Below are 20,725 nucleotides of genomic sequence, written 5' to 3'. Positions count from 1 at the left end.
AGAAATAAAAGGAGTAAGGGGGTGAACTTTGAATAAGAAAGTAGTTTGGATGGAGAAAGACTTTTAAAATTCCTAACTCTCCCCAGCTGTTACAAATCCACCTTGTCCACTTTCTGAGCTGAAAAAAAGTCAGGACATGTAGAAGCTCAATATTACAGCACCTAAACATGTGGGATTTTTAATGTGGGTTCAGTAAACCATATGTAGACACTGGTCTACTAATGAAAACACAACTGGAGAGTCTTTCAAGAGCATCCTTACAATATTTTGAGGAGAGATGATCATGACATCCAGACAGATGGAAATCCTATAACCTCCCTTTTTTAGAATCAACAACTTTATACATGCTGATTATTTTCAACCGCAGGGCCGAATTCTAAAATATGTAAACAATGAATAATAAAGGCCTGTTGTCGATTGTATAAAATCCTGTCTTCGGATCCCTAAATCTGCCGCCCTTCTCTTGCAAATAAAAGTCCATTATTTAGGTTCTTCCGAACGTCTCCCCAGGAGAGAGAATGGGGAACAGCTTTGGTTTCAGTCCTTAAACGCGCAGCCGCTGCTCCAACTCATTTTACCTTCCTGGTCTTTAATGATTGGATGGCATTCCTTTCAATCTCGAAGCTATCTACCATTCGGAGAGTTATAAAGCGAAAGTGTAGAGCTGTTATATTGATGTCCTGCCTCCGTGTAGAGGGGTTTTACATGATATTCTTCCCCCTTTGGGGTGGGTGAATTGATCTCTTTTTTTACATAGTGCGTATGTTCCGCATATTTTTCAGCTACACTGATTGATTATTGAAAGCACGTGGTGATCAATGTAGCATTTCAATCCTAAAGAAATCTTCAGCGTCACAGATCCGCCGAGTCACTCCGCCTTTCTCTTTCTGCAAAATTTAACTTGCTCCAGGAAAAATCAGGAAACAAGTTCTTCCCCCGCGTCCCGATAGAATGTTGTTAAGTGACATTATTTTTTAAATAATACTAAAAGAAGAGCAACGATGCTGCAAGAAATAGTAGCGCTCCTTAAAAGCCCTTTGGAAATCACGTTTGTTGACAAAACTAGTTATGATTGGGCTGGAACGAGCAAAGCAAACTCAACCTGAATTAGTTATAAAATGCAGAATAGCTCTTGCAGATAAATTGAATATACTAAAGAAATTTAAATATTTTATGTTGTTTCTCACGTATCGTTTTATTAAATGGCTGTGAAATGCAAAGCTAGACCAAGAAGCACTTATTAAAACGATAAATTCCTCTTTTCTTCTTTTTTCTCATTTGGATTCTACTTATTTCATTTAAGATGTTCTGATTTGCGAGTTGATATTAAGAATCAGTTCGGTGTAGCACTTAAGAGACTGTACCACGAGACTGTGAGTTCTGGTCCTCTTTAGGCACAAAGCCAGCTGGGTAACTTTGGGCCAATCTCTCTCTCACCCCTCAGAAGCAACTGAAAGAAAACCACTTCTGCAATTTTGCCAAGAAAACTGCAGGGACTAATCCAACTAATCACCAGGAATCAAGGCTGACTCAAAGGTACTCTCCCCCCCCCCCCCCAAAAAAAGTCAACTCACTGTTCAGGGCTACTCAGCTTTGTATTTATGATGGCATGTCATCCTTAACCTTTAAAAACTATAAGTCAACTCTTGACTCCAATCCTCTTGTATATGTTCTCCTTACTCTTCTTTTAAAACCACACAAGTACTAAATTTAAACAAAAAACAAAAATTGCACACCCCTTTCAAAGCTGTTAGTTGGGCAGATGAGGATATGCTATTAGGTAACATGTCTTGTTTTTAAGAAGAACTGTACTATTCAAATATAGCTGGGCTGCAATTATTTTTTATCTATAAATTCCTTGGGAGGAGACTGCAAGACAATGGTTTCTGATAGGTTTTAAGTAATTAAAGGCAAGAGAATAACCATCTTGCTCAAACTCTAGTCAGTGCCTTTAAAAGGATGGTAAGTTTCTAATCACATGTGCAAATTGCTTAATTATGTTTTGACTATGAGGATCGACAAGTCTGAAAACACTGGATGACCCTATCTTCAATCCTTAACAAAAGAAAATTTTAACTATAAGCTTAAGAACCTTCGAATAAATAGAGTTAATTAAGACTTCGATTTTAGAAAGTTACTAGATGACCTGTGACCAGTTGGGTTATCATTTCAGAGATATTTCCTTACCTAAACAGAGAAACAGAATGACCATTCATAGGCAGGCAAAAAATTAGTGGGAGCAAGAGCAACTTCCAACTTCCTATCCCTTTCCCATGGAGTTTCCTTGTGAGATACTGAAAGTGAATATCAGAAATCTTTCCTCCCTCCACCTTTTTTTCCTTTCTCCCACTTCCTTCCTCGTTCCTTTCCTCCTTTCTCCTTTCCTCCCTCCTCTTTCCTTCCTGCCCGCCTACCTGCTTACCTACCTGTCTGTTTGCCCTCCCTCCTTCTGTCCTTCCCACCTTGCTCTTTCTGTCCTCTCTTCCCTCCATCTTTCTCCTTCTTCCTTCATTCCTTTTTCCTTTCGTTTCTCCCTCTTCTCTCCTCCCCCTTTCCTTCCCTTTTGTTCATTCTCTCCTCTGCATAAGCCAAGGATTGTGTGTTGTGTATGCTTTTTTTAAAACCAGCTTGCTACAGATTGAAGAAGTCCTTGAGACATGAATTGTGTTGGATCGTAAGCACTACAAAATATTAGGTTCACATTAAGAGATGTTGAGGCTACGAATCAGTAGCTGTAAACTGAAGTAATCTCATATTTTTTGAATTTTCATATATAAAACTCCAGATCCATTGTGTTAAACAAAAAATGGCAAATAGAGGAAATAGTAATGCTTTCCCAACTTGGTGTCTCTGGACATTCTTGCTGCAGAAAATTATGGCTTTAGTTCAATACTGCTGGTACAATATGTTGTGCCATTTATACAAAGAAATAAACATATTTCCTAAGGTGAGGATCCAGCAAGAAGGTTCTTGTCTATGTTCAGTGGAAGTTGTGTTATGACTCAGTTGTATTCCTGGCAATTCACTTTACTAGATGTATTCTGAATCTTGGCCTAAAATGAAGTACTGTAGTTCAAACATTAATCTTTTGAGGAGAAAAAAACACCCTATGCGAGTATGATTTAGGAACTTTAATACCAATGACAGTAAGTTGTACTAAATACTGTACAATGGTAAGCTGAATGCTACAAGATGGAAATTCTGTAGTTAGTTGTGATCCCTTTGATGTTTCAAAGACAAAGTTGAAGTATTGTCTTGAATAAATAGAAAATCATCGTAATGGCTTTTGTTTCTTTTTGGCTAAGCAGCACTACACAGGATAAATCACTTTTAAAATTCAGTATTGTCAGTAAAATCCCATAAGCCCATCTTTTAAAGCTCTTTTATTGTTTGTTGTAATCATTTTATGGAGAAGAAAACAATATGTTTCATTCATCATTTATATTGAAGACAGGAGCTCTTTATAAAACGACTTTGCAAACTTTATAGTACAAAACAATACTTTTTTTGCAGCCTAAACACTTCTTATTCAAAGTAAGTTCTATAGAATTGCAAAGCAATTCATAAGTAAGAATACTTTGTCCAGCTTTGCAGGACAATCCTGTATGTGCTTAAGTTGCTCTAAGTCTCATACAATTCAGAAGCATTAAAAGCTCATTGCTTGTTTGTTTAAACAAAAAGACCCCTAATTTTAGTTGCATCCCTTTTTGATTTATGTTTTCCTATATAAAAACTATTTGGTTTTTTTCTTTATAAAGAGAAACAAGACTGAATGGCTTTGGGTGCTTATGGGATCTTCCATCTCTAGCCCAGAATGGACCTGCATTCCTCCATCTGAGGCACGTGTGTGATCTGGTTGGAGGGGTCTTCCTACACTCTCAATTCTGGTTCAGGAAGCAAGTGACAGCTGTATTCAGAAAGGTCTTATTAGGTCAGTGGTGGCGAACCTATGGTACGTGTGCCAGAGGCGGCACTCAGAACCCTCTCTGTGGGCACACGCACCATGCCCCAAAGATGGCAACTGTCCTTCAACCAGCTGCCCTCTAACTCACCGAGGTCCCATGTGGCTGGATGCATCCCAGCATCCCATTCCTCCTGGCCTCGCATGCTCTCCTTTTCCCGGGCACAACCCACTCCATTGCCTCCTCAGCTGTCGGCCGGCCATCCAGCTCAGAGATGGCTTCTCTGAACTGCTGGCAGCAGGTTGCAGAGCCCCAGAGTGCGCCCGTCAAGGGGCCAGCAAGCGGTGGCTGCTGATAGACACTGTCGGTCCCCGTGCGCTTGCTGGCCTCTGTGTGTGGGGGCTGATGGTGTCAGGCAGCAGCTGTCCCGGCCCCTGCCTCACTTTGCCCAGTGACAATGGCACCCCTGCCCTGCCTCGCCTTGCCTCGCCTCACCCCACAGGACGAGCCTCCTGCCTACCGCCCCACCTGCCAGAGACCACCTGGATCTCCCACAACCGTTCCCAGCCCCCACAGGTGTCCCTCCCCACGAGCAACATCGAGGTGACCACGCCCACCTTGGCCACACCCAACCAGACTGCCATGACCACCACAGCCACGCCCACCCAGTGGGCCACGCCCACCTGGCACCCAGCGATAAATAAGTGGGGTTTGGGTTGCAGTTTGGGCACTCAGTCTCTAAAAGGTTGCCATCACTGTACTAGGTGTTCCCATTCCTGAATCAAGAGTCCTCCTTCATGGTTATTCAGAGCTTGCCTACCTCACAGCTGGCTTACTTCAATGCATTCTACATGGGATTGCCCTTAAGCATCATTTTAGAGATAAGTTTAAAATGCAGCAGCACCAGAAATATGTAAAAGTTTTCAAGAACATCTTGAAAGAGAGGAAGAGGACAGCAACAGACTAAACAACAGTCAGATAAATGGCAGCTTAGCCTGCAGAAGGAAGAAGGGACCCTTCATAGTTCCTTGGATTGTAAAGGCAAGAGGAGAGAGATGTACTTTCAGACCTACAAGATTGCATGACTGAAACCTTACAATAAAGGCAGTACCATAATCAGAGGTATTATGGTGCTTCTTGTTTGGACTACCTCTAAGGACTGGTATCTTACAGCTGTTCTTTGGAAGAGTATTCCTTTGAAGATCCGTATGACTCCTACCTTGCCTGCCTACAAGTAATCATTAAATACCTTCCCCCCCCCCCGAGGCCTGTGATTAGATGGTTGGGGCTTGGATAGGTCTTCTTCTAGTTGTGGGTGTCATGGAATTATGTTTTCATGATTCCTCATATACCACTTTTTGTTCTACATTACATTATGTGTTATTTTATGGCAAAATGTGATTTTAATCTGGTGAAATCTCTCAGAGTCATTCTAGAAATGGATGGGCTAGAGATTAAGTGAATAAATAAATTAAGTAGGAATATTTGAATAACCCTAGTAGCTAAGACTTGTACAACTCTATAAAAGAAGCCATTTGTTCTATTCAGAAATAATAATTTCACTTGGTTCTCTCCTCTTCTAATTTGAACTCTGTTTTACCCCCATCCTCCTTGCTCTACAATTACTAGAATTCTGATTCTTAAGTATGTTGGTTTCTGTTCTTCTTTAACCATATTTCTCCATTTTAGATCATTAGTTCAGATAATATCCCAAATAATGTATTGATTATAGATTGAAGCTGTATCTAATAGAGCAAAATTTGCATCTGACAATATTTGATGATCTCTACTCAGGGCACTGAATTTATATATGAAATTGTTATCCCAACAGACCCCCCTTTGACTGATATACTTTAGTTGTTTCCAATTTGTTCTTTCTGAGACAAAAGCTTTGTTAGCTATAGCTTCAGCTTCTTAATCCGCATCAGTCACAAATTTTTCTGCAGACATATACTCAGGATTTGTGATATCCCTCGAGTGTCAGAAGAAAGATGGAGCTTGGAGTCATCTGTTGCTGAACCCAATATTAGAAAAGAGAACAAGAAGTTCTTAACATTTCTTCATTCATACTATAGACCAGGGGTCCCCAGCCCCTGGGTCACAGACCGGTAACAGTCTGTGGCCTGTCAGGAACCAGGCCACACAGCTGGAGATCAGCAAATGAGCAAAACTAAAACCATTCTCCCCTGTCTGTGGAAAAATGGTCTTCCACAAAACCAATCCCTTTTGCCAAAAATGTTGGGGACTGCTGCTGTAGACTATCTGTAAGTTGAACTTGACCTTTTCCTGACCATAGTAGTAGAAGGAGAATCTAACCCTGTTCACGTTATTTATGTTGGCTGCTCAATGGCTGGACAGAATAGATGATATAGTGCATAGTCTCCTGGAGATGTTCATCAGAAATGGTCTGGAAATCCAGAAAACAGGAAATCTCAGAAAACAACTTAGAACAGTAAGTTATGATAAGCATTTGAAGTGCATACACTTTAATTATCTGAGATGTTTGAATTGTCAATTTGGGTATTGTTTCCTACTTCTTGCTTTATCTTTTCAAGTAGATTTTTAAAAGCCTTGCCTGATTTTTTTCTCCCTTGAATACAGTGTGGCAATTCACATGATTAACACTTCCTGCCATGCTCAAAACTGTGAAACATATTTGAAAATAGATTTTAATTAACATTAGCACTTTCATAATTAGTGCTGGCAATAAACTGCCTCTTGGCTGACTCAAGAAAATTCTAATTATTTACAATGGGCTCTTTTCGCTGTTGTATTGGGTAGAAAGTTAGATGGAAAAAGTAGCACAAGTATATATATATATACCATAGCGTGGAAAGACAGCTGTGAAAAAAATGCCATGTCCCGGAGGCCCAGGCTTTCTCTACTATGTCTGTACAGGAATGAGTAGTTGACTTATTGTAATGGCTTTCAGGATAATGTGATTTTGAAAGATGATAGATAGGGCTTGCTCTGGACAAGACACTTGTAGGCCCATTAAGGGCATCACAGACTCTATTTTGGCTTTGCTGTCTAGGGAGACAGGAAGAAGACAGGGAATTCTAGTTGCCTTTATATGTTATTTCTGTGAAAAAGTATCTGTAGCAAAGGCTGTGCTAAATAAAGATAGTGTATTATAACAATCGAGCATTCCAAGAAGTATATACTGTATATTCAAAATAGAAATCATATTGTTTTCCCTGACAGAAAAGGAATTGCTTATATATTAAGATCCAGATATCAAGGCCCAAAACTGATACATCCATCTCTTATCTTTGCTCTCTAAAAATTTAAACAAGCTCCTGCTAGGCCACAATGTTTGTTTGATGGGTTGTGTATACCATCGCCTGTTATAACTAGTGCATACCTGAACTAAAATGATTTTTAAAGCTGGGAGAAGGGAAAATTGTAATAATTGCTTCCCTGACGTGTTGAAGATTCAAGCTTCTCAGTTATTAATGAAAAGCCTTACTTCCCTGCCAGGTGACAGCAAAGCTGATGGAAAAAAAGCTCAAAAGTCTAATCCAGTATGGCAGGGGTGTCAAACTACTGGCCTGCGGGCCAGATGTGTCATGAGGAAACCGCGCCCACCCCAGTGCCGGCAATGGGGAAAAAGCTCCGATACGTTGTGCAATGTCACGTGATGTCGCGAGTTTGACACGTCTGCAGGGGGATAGGGGATAAATTGGTTCTAAGTAGAAAATATTCAGATGCTAGTATTTCCATCCACACATCTCAATCATTCTTGCTAAAGAAAATTCTATGAGAATCTTGCTTGGCTTTAATCACTTTCTATAGGGAGAAGTAGTACAGTAAGACCTCTGCAGCCATTAGGAAAATAGGCATTGCTTGACCAAGTGGGTCACTGAATGTCTGGGCCTGTTCCTACTTTATAACATTAGCCTTTAATTAACCTTGATGAAAAGTCTGAAAAGAAAAATTGGAGCACTGGACAGAGTGCATAGCCTCCTTCTAATAGGCTTCTTACACTGTAGGCTAAATGCATTGCTTGTCATCTCAATATGTCAAGGCCTTAAATCAAAGCCTCTTAACAGGAAGGCAAAAATAATAATGACATATCATTTTATCCTCAAAGTGTTTGTCAGTAGCTGACATTTTGCCTAAGCCTAATACTCTAGGGTGGTATAGCATATTTTATCTGGGGACCAGGCTGTTTGGCATTCAAGCATCATCTGAGACTAAATAAAAGCATATTTGCACAAAAGCAAGCCTGCCGTACATTTTACACTGGTGATGGAATTGGTTCACTGGCTTACAACGGAAAGATCTGAATTAAAAATATTGCAGAAAGAGCTTGTTCACTATTTCCTGTGCATTCTGGTTCTTTAGTCTCTTAAAGGCCAGGGTGTTTTTGAAAATGTGCAGTTTTTTTAAAAGATCATGATGAAAAGAAGAGAATTCAGGACAGGATTTTGCAAAGAAGAGGAAGCTCATTCAGATGGCATGTAAGGACATAATAAAAGAAGCCCTGACTGAAGGACTTAAGGTCTTCTTGCCATGAAAGAAAAGATTATTTGCAAAGAGAAACTAAGCATATCAAATAAGGAGGGCTGGGCCGGGTGCTTTCTGGATATCCTTTCCCACATTTTGTTTCAGAGATGAGGTTTCAGTCAAGTCATCCTTTCTTATTGTCTCAGAACAAATCTATCACTTCAGTTGTTTTGTGTGTGTCTTTGGCACTAGGGCATGAAAGTACATTTCTTTTCCTGAACTGCCAACATACACATTTCAAAATAATTGTATCCAAATTCTATATTCAATAGAAAGTTGTCAGAAGAATTTGTAAGATTATGAATGTATAGACATTTTCATAAGATCATGGAAATTTCAAGAGAAAAATGGGTTAGAATTAAGCTCTTTTCGAACAGTATCTGCACTGTATCATCTTTGATGATCATCCACAATGAAACTGTATTATTTAATGCAGGGATGGTGTTCTATGAAAAAATCCCCATCCCCAGGCTCTGATGCAAATTATTGGTTCATCATTTTGAGGACCTTTCCTTTTAAACTGGGACGTTGGAAATTAAAACCAACACTGCAGAGAGATCAGGAAAATACATAGATTTGTCTGCCTGAGTCTCTTTCCCAGGCATCTAAATATCATTATAATGAGCATGAATTTTTGCTGAATTGGGGCACAAACACTTTAAAAAGACAAAAGATTGATAAAGAATATATGTATTTATAATGGTGCAATTACTCTAGAATTACTAGCATATAAAACACGTCTGTTCTGGCATGTTTTAATGAATAAATTGAAGAAAAAAGGCTAGTTGTAAATAAATATATACAATTTGTAAATTACAGGTAATCCTTACTTATAACCATTTGTTCAACACTAAAAAAAATGACTTTTGGCTTATCCTTAAAATTAGAACTGACAGCCCACATAATCACAATTTGGACACTTGGCTGGCAGCTCACATTTAGGATAGTTGCAGCAAAATCAATCAATGGGGAAAGCCAGATTTGCTTAATGACCAATGTAAAATGGTTATAAAATTGGGTCCAGCAACATGATGATGTACTTAATGACTTACTTAAATTCCAGGCCTAAATGTCTGTATATTGGAAATAAAATTGAGAATTTTATATTGAAAAGTGGGATGACTTCTTTCAATGAATATTTAATTATACTGAAGAATTTAAATATATCTCTTCTTATCCCTTTCCAGCTAAAATTTGTGTTTAGGGGAAAACTATACAATAATCCCTGGAAAAACATTGATGTGTTGTGGATCATAACAAATTCTGTACATTAAGAAATAACCTGCCTCCAGTCACAGTGTGATTTGCCGTAGAGTTTTCTGCTTTTCAAACAGAAAACTCTAGCAATATTTTTACTACTTTTCTTGTCATAGTTATTTTTCTGGATATTTTTAAATAATCAGATAAAATACTGGAGGACAAATTGAAGACGTGTTATAAGCAGCCAAACAGGTGATTGATTTATGTATATGTCTTAGTTTTCACTGTTTGGTCATCATTAGAAACGATTTTCTTTACCATCTTATGCATGTTTCTGTCAAGAGTATGGAGTTTTAAATGGCTATCCCAATAGTTTAATTTTGCTAATTGATAATAAAATATACAATTTATCAAGTTTTGCTCTACTGGGTGAGAGGGGTTAATTGAAAACTCTGAATCAATCACTCTGGCTCACCTAGGCTCATCCACATGTCTTGTTGGCTGTAGAATGAAAACACTCACCAACCATTTATGCAAAAGACACCCTTACAACATTGTCTGTATCTCATTATCAGCTCACTATTTAGACAGCAGCCTAAGAGGTTCTGGCATGAAAGTGGCATATCTCAACAGAGAACCTCTCATGGAACTTTAAGGACAGATAGTGGAGGAATTTGGAGGCTGGTGATTGTATTAGGATCCAGTTAGCCTGGTAGTTTACTGTAGGATTACCCCTGTTGTCTAATCTGTAGACTCTATGCTTACATAGTCAATGTAACTGTGACATTGTAGAGAGTAGGAAAGACAACTTTTGATGGAAATATGCAGGAATTTCCTAGGCAAAAGAGACTGAAATATTTTTTAAAATCTAGAATGAAATAATATTTGGAAGCAGCTCTAGCAGATGCCTCTCAACTTCACTGGTAGAAGGAGTCCAGCATAATCAGACCTGCAAGAGTCTGTTATAGCTAACTTCAATAAAAATAGGTTTAGCATTCCAACAGAGTTAATTTCCTGCCCTGACTATATCTTGTTACTGTAGGCAATCTATAGATTCAGACATACAATATGTACTTTTTTGTGGCCCTTGAAGGCTCCCCTGACCATAATTGATGAAATTGAATGGTTTCCCTGACAGGCACAAAGTTGACTCAGCCTTCCATCCTTCTGAGGTTGGTAAAATGTGGGGGCAATATGCTGACTCTATAAACCACTTAGAGAGGGCTATAAAGCCAGTGGTGGGATTCAGCCGGTTCGCACCATTTTGGCAGAACCGGTAGCTAATTTTTTGTTGCCCAGGCCCAGAATGGACTTCCGAAAGCAGCATCCACACAGAGAACTGGTTGTTCACATATTTGAATCCCACCACTGTATAAATTACTGTGAAGCGGTATATAAGTCTAAGTACTATTGATATCTTAGTACACTTCAGAATGTGTACTATAAGTCCTAGAAGAGCTACATCACATAAAAAAGTACAGATCCAAAATACTTGAAAGAAATAAGCTTTTCCCATATATTTGATGTCTTTGCCTACATTAAGAGCCCCCCCCCAAAGTTATTTATGAGTGAGGATGTTATGCAATAAATAACTCAAAAGAATTGTAAATATACAATGGATTTCAGTGCTTTTGCACAAGTATGTCAGTCTCTTCCGCTAAAAAAACTGAAGACTAGTAATTATATCTTTCAGCTTAGCTGCCTGATAAAATTGTTCTAATGTAAGTATTCCAAACAGCAGCTGCTTTTCAGTGCTTTCCGGTGCGTCTGGCATTCAGGACATCCGGCTAAGCCTTCTGATATTCTGTTCAAAATATCAAGGAGAGAAACATGGGATTAATCATGACTGAGCAATAGTCAGTAGAGTCAGGAGGATGGAAAAAGTTTGCCATATGTGCCTACAATGCTTTGTAGCTATCATATCAAACTTGATCTATATTTGAATGAAGGATATCAAAGGTCTCATTTTTTTTTAATATACCAGAGACCCTAAGAATGCATTAACCAACCAATGGCCTAATACTCTGCAAGCAATTAGTTTAAACATCTGGCCAGAGCTATGTGTTCTCTTCATAGACGCCTGCTATACAGGATAAAGAGAAGAAGATAACAGAAAAAAGAGAATGATATAAAAAAATGGGTTCAGTGTTCCCACTCACTTTCAATTATAGCCACTGTTTACACTGGCATGTCACCATCAAAAAAATTTCCTTCCAATCCAGAGCCAAGTGGCTGATGATGACGCAAGCCTAAGTATCTTACATACTTGAGCATTTATAATTTTCTCCAGGTCTTAGTTTCTTACTGGTGGCTATACCCATCTTCATCTTTAACTCTTAGCTCCACCGAAAGAACTCTGTGTACCTTGTCGCATAAGACTGTTATTCAGTATCCTGGAATGATAAGCACATCTTGGACTTGAGGTATGACTTTAGTTCCCTTGAAAAAAAGGTGTTTACCCCAAGCTAATAGAATTTTCTTCCCTGGCATTTGGATCTCTATTCCTTCTCCCCTCTGCTGGGGAGGTGTTTGAAAAGGGCAGTCATGTTGCCTTCCATCTTCTCATTTCAAGGCATACCAGTGCTCTCCATCTCTCCTCACTTGGCCATGCCATTTCATTTTAAATAATGCTTTTTGTTCTGAGCAACTTCATTCTGCAAAGAATAACAAGGTCTTTTTTCAATGTTTATGTAATAATGTTCATCTAGAAATACTTCAAAAGTACCATGCTCTTTGAGCTGGTCCAGTGGATTTTCCAGATTATCTCTTTCATATTGCAACCACTCAATACACCAGAGCAGATCTGGGAAATGCAACATGAGGAAAAAAATAATTCTTCAAATTGATTTATTTTCTCAGCAGATAATTGATTACTGGATATGATCGCTGCTTTTTTTGTCATAGAATGCACAGGAACAGAGTTCCGGCATCTTTTATCGATGGATTTTCCAAGTTTTAAAAGTAAATTTTGAAAATTTGATGTTTGGTCCACGTAGACTTGAATCACCCTGTTGAGCATAGCAGGTCAGCGGCAAAATCATTAAAATGATGCATGCAGGCTGCTTGTGTGTTGAGTCCGGTGCATGTGTACTTCGTCCGCGCTGTTTGTGATGGCGCTGCTCGGCTTGTGGCACTGCTCGGCTTGTGATTAGTCATGTGGTCACACTCTGAGTGCTTAATGTGGGCGGCGACCATTATGTTTCATTACACAACTGACATATGTGGGTGTATGTACAGGGATTGACTACATGCAAAAGGTAAATAATTTATTTTAAAAAATTGTTGGTGAATTGAAAATCTTTTTTTATTTTTTAGTGTAAAGTTTACTATGAACATTTGCCTTAAATACAATAAATTAAATTTATGTTTAGAACTGAATATATAATTTTTTAAATAAAAGATTAACAAGATGTGAGTTCCGGCATCTTTTTTCTTACAAAAAAAAACCACTGGATATGATCCATATTTTATTTCTACTCTTACAATATACATTTTCTCTAACTTCTCCAGAAGGAACCTGAGAACATATTTTAAGTTTTTGGCAGTCAGTCTTCTCATCAGCTCTCTCTTAGGTCTTTTTTCTCCAGAAGACTCAAACAGGAATATCAGTGGACCTTTGTTACAGTATGAACAGCAAGTACTTTGTGATTATTCATAGATATTTTTGGAAACTACAGACTTACAACCTTGTAGGTGTGATCACACCACTAGAAGTTTTTAGAAATTTACTAACAATGTCAGCACACAAAGAATCAGGCAATGCTTTGGAAGAGTGGTCAGCAAATAGCAGTCCCATGGCCCATACAGTTCCTAAACTGGGAATTTATAAGCCTGGTATCTTCTCTAAATACACAAATTTCAGTTGTCTGACATTTTAAATTAAGAAAGACACAAAACTATAATGTAAAACTATAGCAGATTTAACAAATTTAAAAACAAAGGAAAAAGCCAAACCACCCCCAGGTCTAAAACAGCAGGAAATATCCTTTCAAAGTTCCAATCCTACTGATAAATCAGGTAGCTGATTTCTTTCTTTACAAGATTTACATCCTACTTTTTGCAATTAGTTCAAACCAGGAAGTACATAGTGTAGTTTAGTACATAGTACTTCCTCCCCTCTTTTTTCCCCAGAAGAATGCTGTGAAATAGGTAGAGGTGAAAGAGACAGCAATTGGCTCATAATCTCTGGGTGAGCTTCTGTGATTCACACGGTGTTAGGATCTAAAATGTATATGATTCAAAAGACATGCTTCAGCTTTGGAAATGTGTCCACAAAAAGATTTTGTAATAGTAAGGTGACCAGCGTCCTCCTTTAGGGAGGACAATCCTCCTTTTGTAAGTTCTGTCCTCCCTCAAAAAGTGTCCTCCTTCATGTCCTCCTTTTCGATATTTGAAGACTAATCTGCAGGGCTTTTTTTTTCCCCTCATAAAACGCTCAGAATAGTGTTCTGGCACCTTTTTTTGATGGGTTTTTTTTTCAACTTTTGCATGAGCTTGCTACTCCCACTATTGGCTTTCAAAAGCCAATAGGAATTGCTGCTGAGCATGCCAAAACACCTGGCTGGCAAACTTTGCACATGCAAGTTGTCTGTATTATTGTTGCAATGAGTAAAATGTTTCTTTTATTTACGATATTTTTTCTTCAACTTATTTATGTCCTCCTTTTCATTGTAAAAAAGTTGGTCACCTTAGTAATAGGAATAATCATTCAGGATTAATGAAAGCTGCCCCTACTATTTGTCCCAGTGAAAAACCCTGCAGATGAAAGTTGAGACCCTAAAATTCCAAAACATTGTTCAGTGCCTCTGTACAATGCATTCCTGTTGTCTTCAGGACACAACCTGATTGTCCTACGTTGTCCTCCCTTTGAGGGATAAGAATGATCATCCCTTTCTAATCTCTCATCCTCTTAAACAGCTTAGATCAGGGCTTTTCAACCTTTTCACCCACTGTACCGCTTTTAGAATATGGCAACATCCGAGTACTACCAGTTGCCTAGCAAGGTGTCAAAAACTTGATGACCCCCCCCCCCCCAAAAAAGGAAAAAAGTGATAAAGTACAGGTAGTCCTCGACTTACAACAATTGCTGCCTATGAGGAAAAGCACAAAGCTGACTTCACTGATTTCTGTTCTTCAAGCCGAAGGATATTTTTTTTAAAAAAATGTATTTACTGTAAGTGGTGAAAAGTGGAACGCTACAGCTCTTTCAGCTTGAATAATATTAGAAGTGGATTTTTGAAAAGTTTCTTCCACAAAGTCAGTGTTTATCAGATTTTCCCAAGCTAATACCCTCCAGATACGTTGGGACTGCATTTCCCAGAACTCATAATCAGTGTGACCTTGGTCAAGGCCATGAGAATATATTTGGAACTCTACCACTTTTTTCATATCAATATTATTGAATTGCTGCCATCTGTCTTGCAAACATGTGGGTATCAATTGGAAAAATTATTGATAAGTATTGGACACTTTACATCACTTACTGCTTAAATTTTCCAAAGGACAGTTTCTAAATTTTCTTTCGAGGCAATCTTTTTGGAAGTGTTTTTGCAATGATTTCCATGAAAGCATATAGGAGAATGTTATTCTCACATATGTGAGAAATTGTAAACCAACTGCTGGATCCTGCTCAAGGACTTTTCTCTGAATGGTTGACGGACTCTGACATAAAACATTTTACACGTCTGTGCTTTTAAAAGATTTTTCCAGAGTCTTTGTTATAGAAGTAATTATGATATTTGAACTAGTCCTTAGACTCATAGCTCACATAGACTTAGAACAGGGGTCTTCAAACTTGGCCCTTTTATGACTTGTGGACTTCAACTCCCAGAATTCCTCAACCAGGCACAAGTCATAAAAGTCCACAAGTCATAAAAGGGCCAAATTTGAAGGCCCCTGACTTAGAAGATAAGGGGAAGAGGAAATGCTTCCCCCACCCCTTTTCATCACTATATCTGCATAGCACTTTGTTTACATTCTAGTTTTCTGTTAAAAACTAAAAACTCAGGTGAAATCATTTTCACAAGCAATGTGGTATCAGGTTAATTAGAAGTCATCAAAGACTAAAATCAATGAGCACAGTCTACCACTTCCTGGTATCTAGTGCTGTTGACTTAAAGATTTAATGTAGAAAATGAAAACATGCATCAGTAAAGAATCAATGGCAGTAAACTAGAAAAGCATGGATAATTGTTTTCAAAATGAATTGCTCCAGTCTGAGGAATAAAACCAAACAGAGTACATCATCATCAGAGCCTAAAAGCGCTATTACATTTAGAAATGTCTGCAGATAATTTCAGATAGAAACTGAACTGGTGCTGTCTGTAGGATTCAATTTTTTTAAACAGAAGCCACACTTTCAACTATATTAATCCTTACAAAATTGGTAATTAGAATGATATGAGAGGTGAGGGAGAGATATTTAAATAACAGCAAGCATAATTTGACATAACCACAATGTATGGATATAAACTAGGCCAGGGCTGGTTAAACATGTAGGAACTCAAGATCAAGTGAGAACCAAAGCTTTGAAAGATCAAGATGTATTTTCTTCCCTTTGCTCAGAAAAAGAAGTATTGTGTCCTTAATTCCATATAGGTAGAAGGCTGCATTTCAAAGTAAAAGAAAGGACATAGAAGAATATCCATTTAAATTTAACTATACTGAATTTCATTTTTTAAAGGATTGGGCTCTTTTTGTCTGTCAAAACTATGTTTCTACCTTTCTCTAGCTAAAGGACAATCATTGTATTGTTTTTGATGCTTGCAAGCTGCCAGGAGTCATGTATATGTAGGTTGCCATAGAAACTGAAATAAATAAATAACAACAGGATTGATTGATGGATAGCTTGAGAACAGTGTGCAGCCATGGACCTTCTGTAACTACGTGGATAAAAATATAACCTGTTGCTACAGCTGCATGCACATATCCATGTAAGCAGTGGCATTTGTGGCATTTCATCTAAGATGGATTTTAGACCTTAAGTTGATGAAAGACGCCATAAGCTCATTTCTGGGTTTGGTTTCTCTCTTTCACTTCCTATTACGTTGTGATCACTAAATCTATGGAAGGAAATAAGAACATACACGCTGTGGGTTGTGATTGATCATAAGGGAAGTTCTGCAATTTTTATAACAGAAAAATGGGGGGAATTATCTGCCTTTTTCAACAGTTGTCCTAGAATCCTATAGTTGTAAGGGGCCATATAAACCACTGAATCTAATCTGCTGTTTCATTTATCTAATCCACCATTTTTCTGGGATATTGGTTCTAGGATTGTGCAGCTTTGAATCTTAGTTGAAACAGGTGTTCCAGTGCAAAGATGTTTGCATGCCACAGTTGAACTGCTCTAACATTAGGATTTTTTTTTCTGCCTTTATATTGAAATTTTATGGTATAGGGTTTCCTGCCTAAGCAGGGGGATTGGACCAGAAGACCTCCAAGTTCCCTTCCAACTTTGTTATTCTGTTCTTTTCTGTTCTGCTCCACTCACTCCATTCCAGTTACATAAATCTATTATGCCATGTTCTGCCATTTGGAATGATAGAGAAAAAGTCTTGACCTTCAGGTGTTTGAACAGTGCTCTCATATGGCCACTCAGCCTTCCCAAAGGTCCCAGTTGTTTCTATCTCTTCATAGGACTTAATCATCCTTGCTATCCATCTCTCAGGCTTTCCCCTTTCTCTGAATCTTTCCTAAAGTGGGATATAGCCAAAGCAAAATAAAGCACACTGTACCTCTTGCCAGATAAGTGAATGGGGAACAAATTGAATATTCATTGTATGATCTGCCCCCAGTCATGATTCACAATATAAAATAAGTGATTTTAAAAAAACTTTTCCTCCCATTTTTTTAAAAAAAGCTAATTCTAATCTGGTGAGAATAATTTATGAGCTAACCACAATATTGACAAGTCCTGGAACACTTTATTTCACTGGGTTTCTATGAAACTTATCTTGATTTTGTCCTTATCCTATGACTGAGACAAGTTTAAGACACTTCCTCATCCAGAGTGCTAGGTGGCATGACCAGTTGACCCATAAGGAGAAGATGCTGCCTGCAGATCAGTTTGGAATCTCCGACCCCCTAAGTCCAGGGCTCTCTCCTCTAAGTCCATTACTTTTTCTTTCCACAGCTTCAAACAGCTGATTGTCAGGATGAAGATGAGAGCTGAAGGGCAAATAATTTTAATGTGCTAAAACTCTTATCTCAAAACAAGCCAACAGACAACCGTGTTGCCAGTGAAGATCCACACGGGGAAGCTCCACTCCAACCAATCAATGCTAAACCCAGTGCCCCATTCATAAGATGGTGGAAATCTGCCAGATTAACTATCTTTCTCAGATTAACTATCTTGGTCCAAGTTTTGACAAATGGCTAAACTCACAGGTCTAAGATCCATCAAAATCATATAGCAAACCAGAGCAATAATGTGATTGGTGGATTGTTTCCTGATGACACTAATAAAAGGGAGCAGCAGGAAAGCCAAAGGATATAATCAATGGCTGTAATTAACACGGTCTGCAGAACCTAGATTAGTCTATTACCACCCAATGGCAAGCCAAGATAGAGGCTTTAGAGACAAGATAGACACTGGCATTGAGGACAGCAAACTTTAGGCTAATAAAGGTTTGTGACAACCCAAAGATGGATGGAGAGTACAAATAGTCCTCGACTTACAACAGTTCATTTAGTGACCAAAGTTACAATGCCATGGGAAAAAGTGACTTACGACCATTTTTCACACTTACAACATCCGCATGGTCATGTGATCAAAATTCAGATGTTTGGCAACTGACTCATCTTTACGATGATTTTCAATCATCTTTACGATGATTTTGACAAGCCAGACTCACTTAACATTCATGTTACTAATTTAACAACTGCAATGATTCACTTAACTGTGGCAAGAAAGGTTGTAGAATGAGTCAAAATTCACTTAATAAATGTCTCACTTAACAACATAAAATTTGGGCTCAATTGTGGCCATACATCGTGGACTACCTGTACTATGGTAATTCCACACTAGCAACTTACAGTTTCTCTCAGAGTGATCTAGATATTACTGCCAGAACAAAAGTAATGATTGCAGGCTTCAAATCACTTCAGTGATATTTGGATGATGTTATGAAGACATTGCATGTTACTAGTGAGAAATTGTTTTTTAACTCAGCAGTGGAGAAATGCCCTATCTCAGGTTGGGCACCAGGGACCGGTTATGTGGAGATTTTTCCGCGGACTGGAAGGAGCGTGGTTTTGTGTGCTGGAGCTTTGCTTGTTTGTGCGGCCCGGTTGCTGGCATGCCACGGCCTGGTACCGGTCCATGGACTCGGGGTTGAGACCCCTGCCTTATCTCACAGGCTAATTAGCTGCTACAAAGAAGTTCAGGATCAACACAGTCTGGGAAGGAAACTGCACCCCTTTCAGTCTGGGCTCAGGCCAGGGCATAGCACTGAAATGACATTGGTCAAACTGATTGATGGCCTTTGGAGGGTTCAGGATGGAGATGGTGCAATCATTTTAGCTCTCCTGGCCTTCTCAGCATTTTTCAATACCATCAACCACAGCATTTTTCTGGACCATCTTTGGGGTTAATAAATAAATAAATACATGTTATTGCACTGAGGTCCATATTCTGAATGATAAGCCACCATACCTGCCCTTTTCAGACTGAAAAAAAAACCCCAAAGCTTATTACTTCCAGCAGAAACTTTGGCCTTGAGAATATTTGCTGTACAAAAGATCAACCAGTGGGTTCTCTGTTGCATTGAAGATGGAGATGTTTTCAAAATATACAGGGTGTTAAAGAATTTAGATGTGTTTTGTGTGTGTTTACAATCGTGTTGCATCTGGATTTACATGTTTTGTCTTGGTGGTATCTTGGTATGTGTAAATTCATATTTACAAAAATATTTTTTGTAATTTCCTGGTGCCCAAAATCATCTGGGAGTAAAAATGTATGTACAGAAATCTTTAAATAATGTCAAGAAATGTGAAGAGTCTTCTAAAGGAATTAGGTTTTAGTCCCCACGGAAAGAAAGAATCATATATTGACACTGATTTCCCCAGGGTTCAATTACATTGGACACATTTATCAACACTTTTCCTGCTTGTTTGAGTGGGTGTTGCTTTTCATTACTGAGACGAATTTTAATTTTTAAATGTTTAATTCCAGCAGGATTTAGCAACCTTTCATAATCAAAGCACAGCTGTTAGAAAAGGCTTTGTTTTGTTTCCTTTTTATTCTCTGAGTTAGTCTCCCTTGATTTATTAGAAAGATCAATTGGATCCCAAGAAACATGGATTGTTATTCAGCAATATTCAAAAAGTTTGCATTGATAATGTTTGTAAACATGTTTATGTGCCACACGTGATACTCTAATTCCAGCGTACTGAGCGTCAGATGCACAATTTTTAATAAAAGCTTACTAAAGATAGGAGAGCATGACAACATTTTCCCAGTGATAAGACTGGGAAAACCAACTCTTTCCAACTGACTTACTCTAAAACTCTGCTTGGGGTGAGTAACACAAACATAAAGTAACTTTAGAGGGTACTGAAACAAGATACAACTAGAATAAGGAGAGAGGTGTCATAAGCTTACTAGCTTATAACTATGTTGATTATATTTTGGCAGGACCTAGCTATAATAAAATGGCCTTTGCAAATATCTCCAGAACATCAAGCTAGGTAACACTAGCAATAGCATTTAGGCTTTTATACTACCCCATAGTGCTTTAAAGCACTCTCTGGGTGATTTACAATGTTTTGCATACTGCCCCCAATAATCTGGTTCCTCATTTTACCAACCTCGGAAGAAAGGAAGGCTGAGTCAACCTTGAGCCAATCAGGATCGAACTCCAGGCTGTGGGCAGAGTTTGCCTGCAATACTGCATTTTAACCACTGTGCCCCTTGGGCTCTATTTAGATTGTAAACAGAACCAGGGAACTGAGTGACAGCAAAGTCCAAAATGCCACCTTTAGCTACAGTCTGAAGATGGAAATGTGGAAGGATGTTTGCACCAAGGTTTTCTCTAGCACTGACAGTATAAAATAAAATCCAGAGACTATGTTCCCGGACGTTTTTTCTTGAGAATAAGTCCACAGTATTCAGA

At 38.5% G+C, this 20,725-nt stretch overlaps 1 long non-coding RNA gene across 2 annotated transcripts in view; it reads left to right on the top strand.

The window, feature by feature from the left end:
* LOC120310574 overlaps positions 1-20,725 on the top strand; it is a 43,993-nt gene that overhangs the window by 7,475 nt on the left and 15,793 nt on the right. For both annotated transcript variants that reach the window (XR_005557403.1, XR_005557402.1), the window contains exon 3: positions 1,445-1,536. This is a non-coding gene — a long non-coding RNA (uncharacterized LOC120310574). The remainder of the gene's footprint in view (positions 1-1,444; positions 1,537-20,725) is intronic.

Source organism: Crotalus tigris, unplaced genomic scaffold (assembly GCF_016545835.1).
Source record: "Crotalus tigris isolate CLP2741 ecotype Arizona unplaced genomic scaffold, ASM1654583v1 scf7180000018226.349013, whole genome shotgun sequence".
NCBI classification, from domain to species: domain Eukaryota; kingdom Metazoa; phylum Chordata; class Lepidosauria; order Squamata; family Viperidae; genus Crotalus; species Crotalus tigris.
Note: the sequence above shows the minus strand (reverse complement) of the source record. Positions and strands in the feature narration are given on the sequence as shown.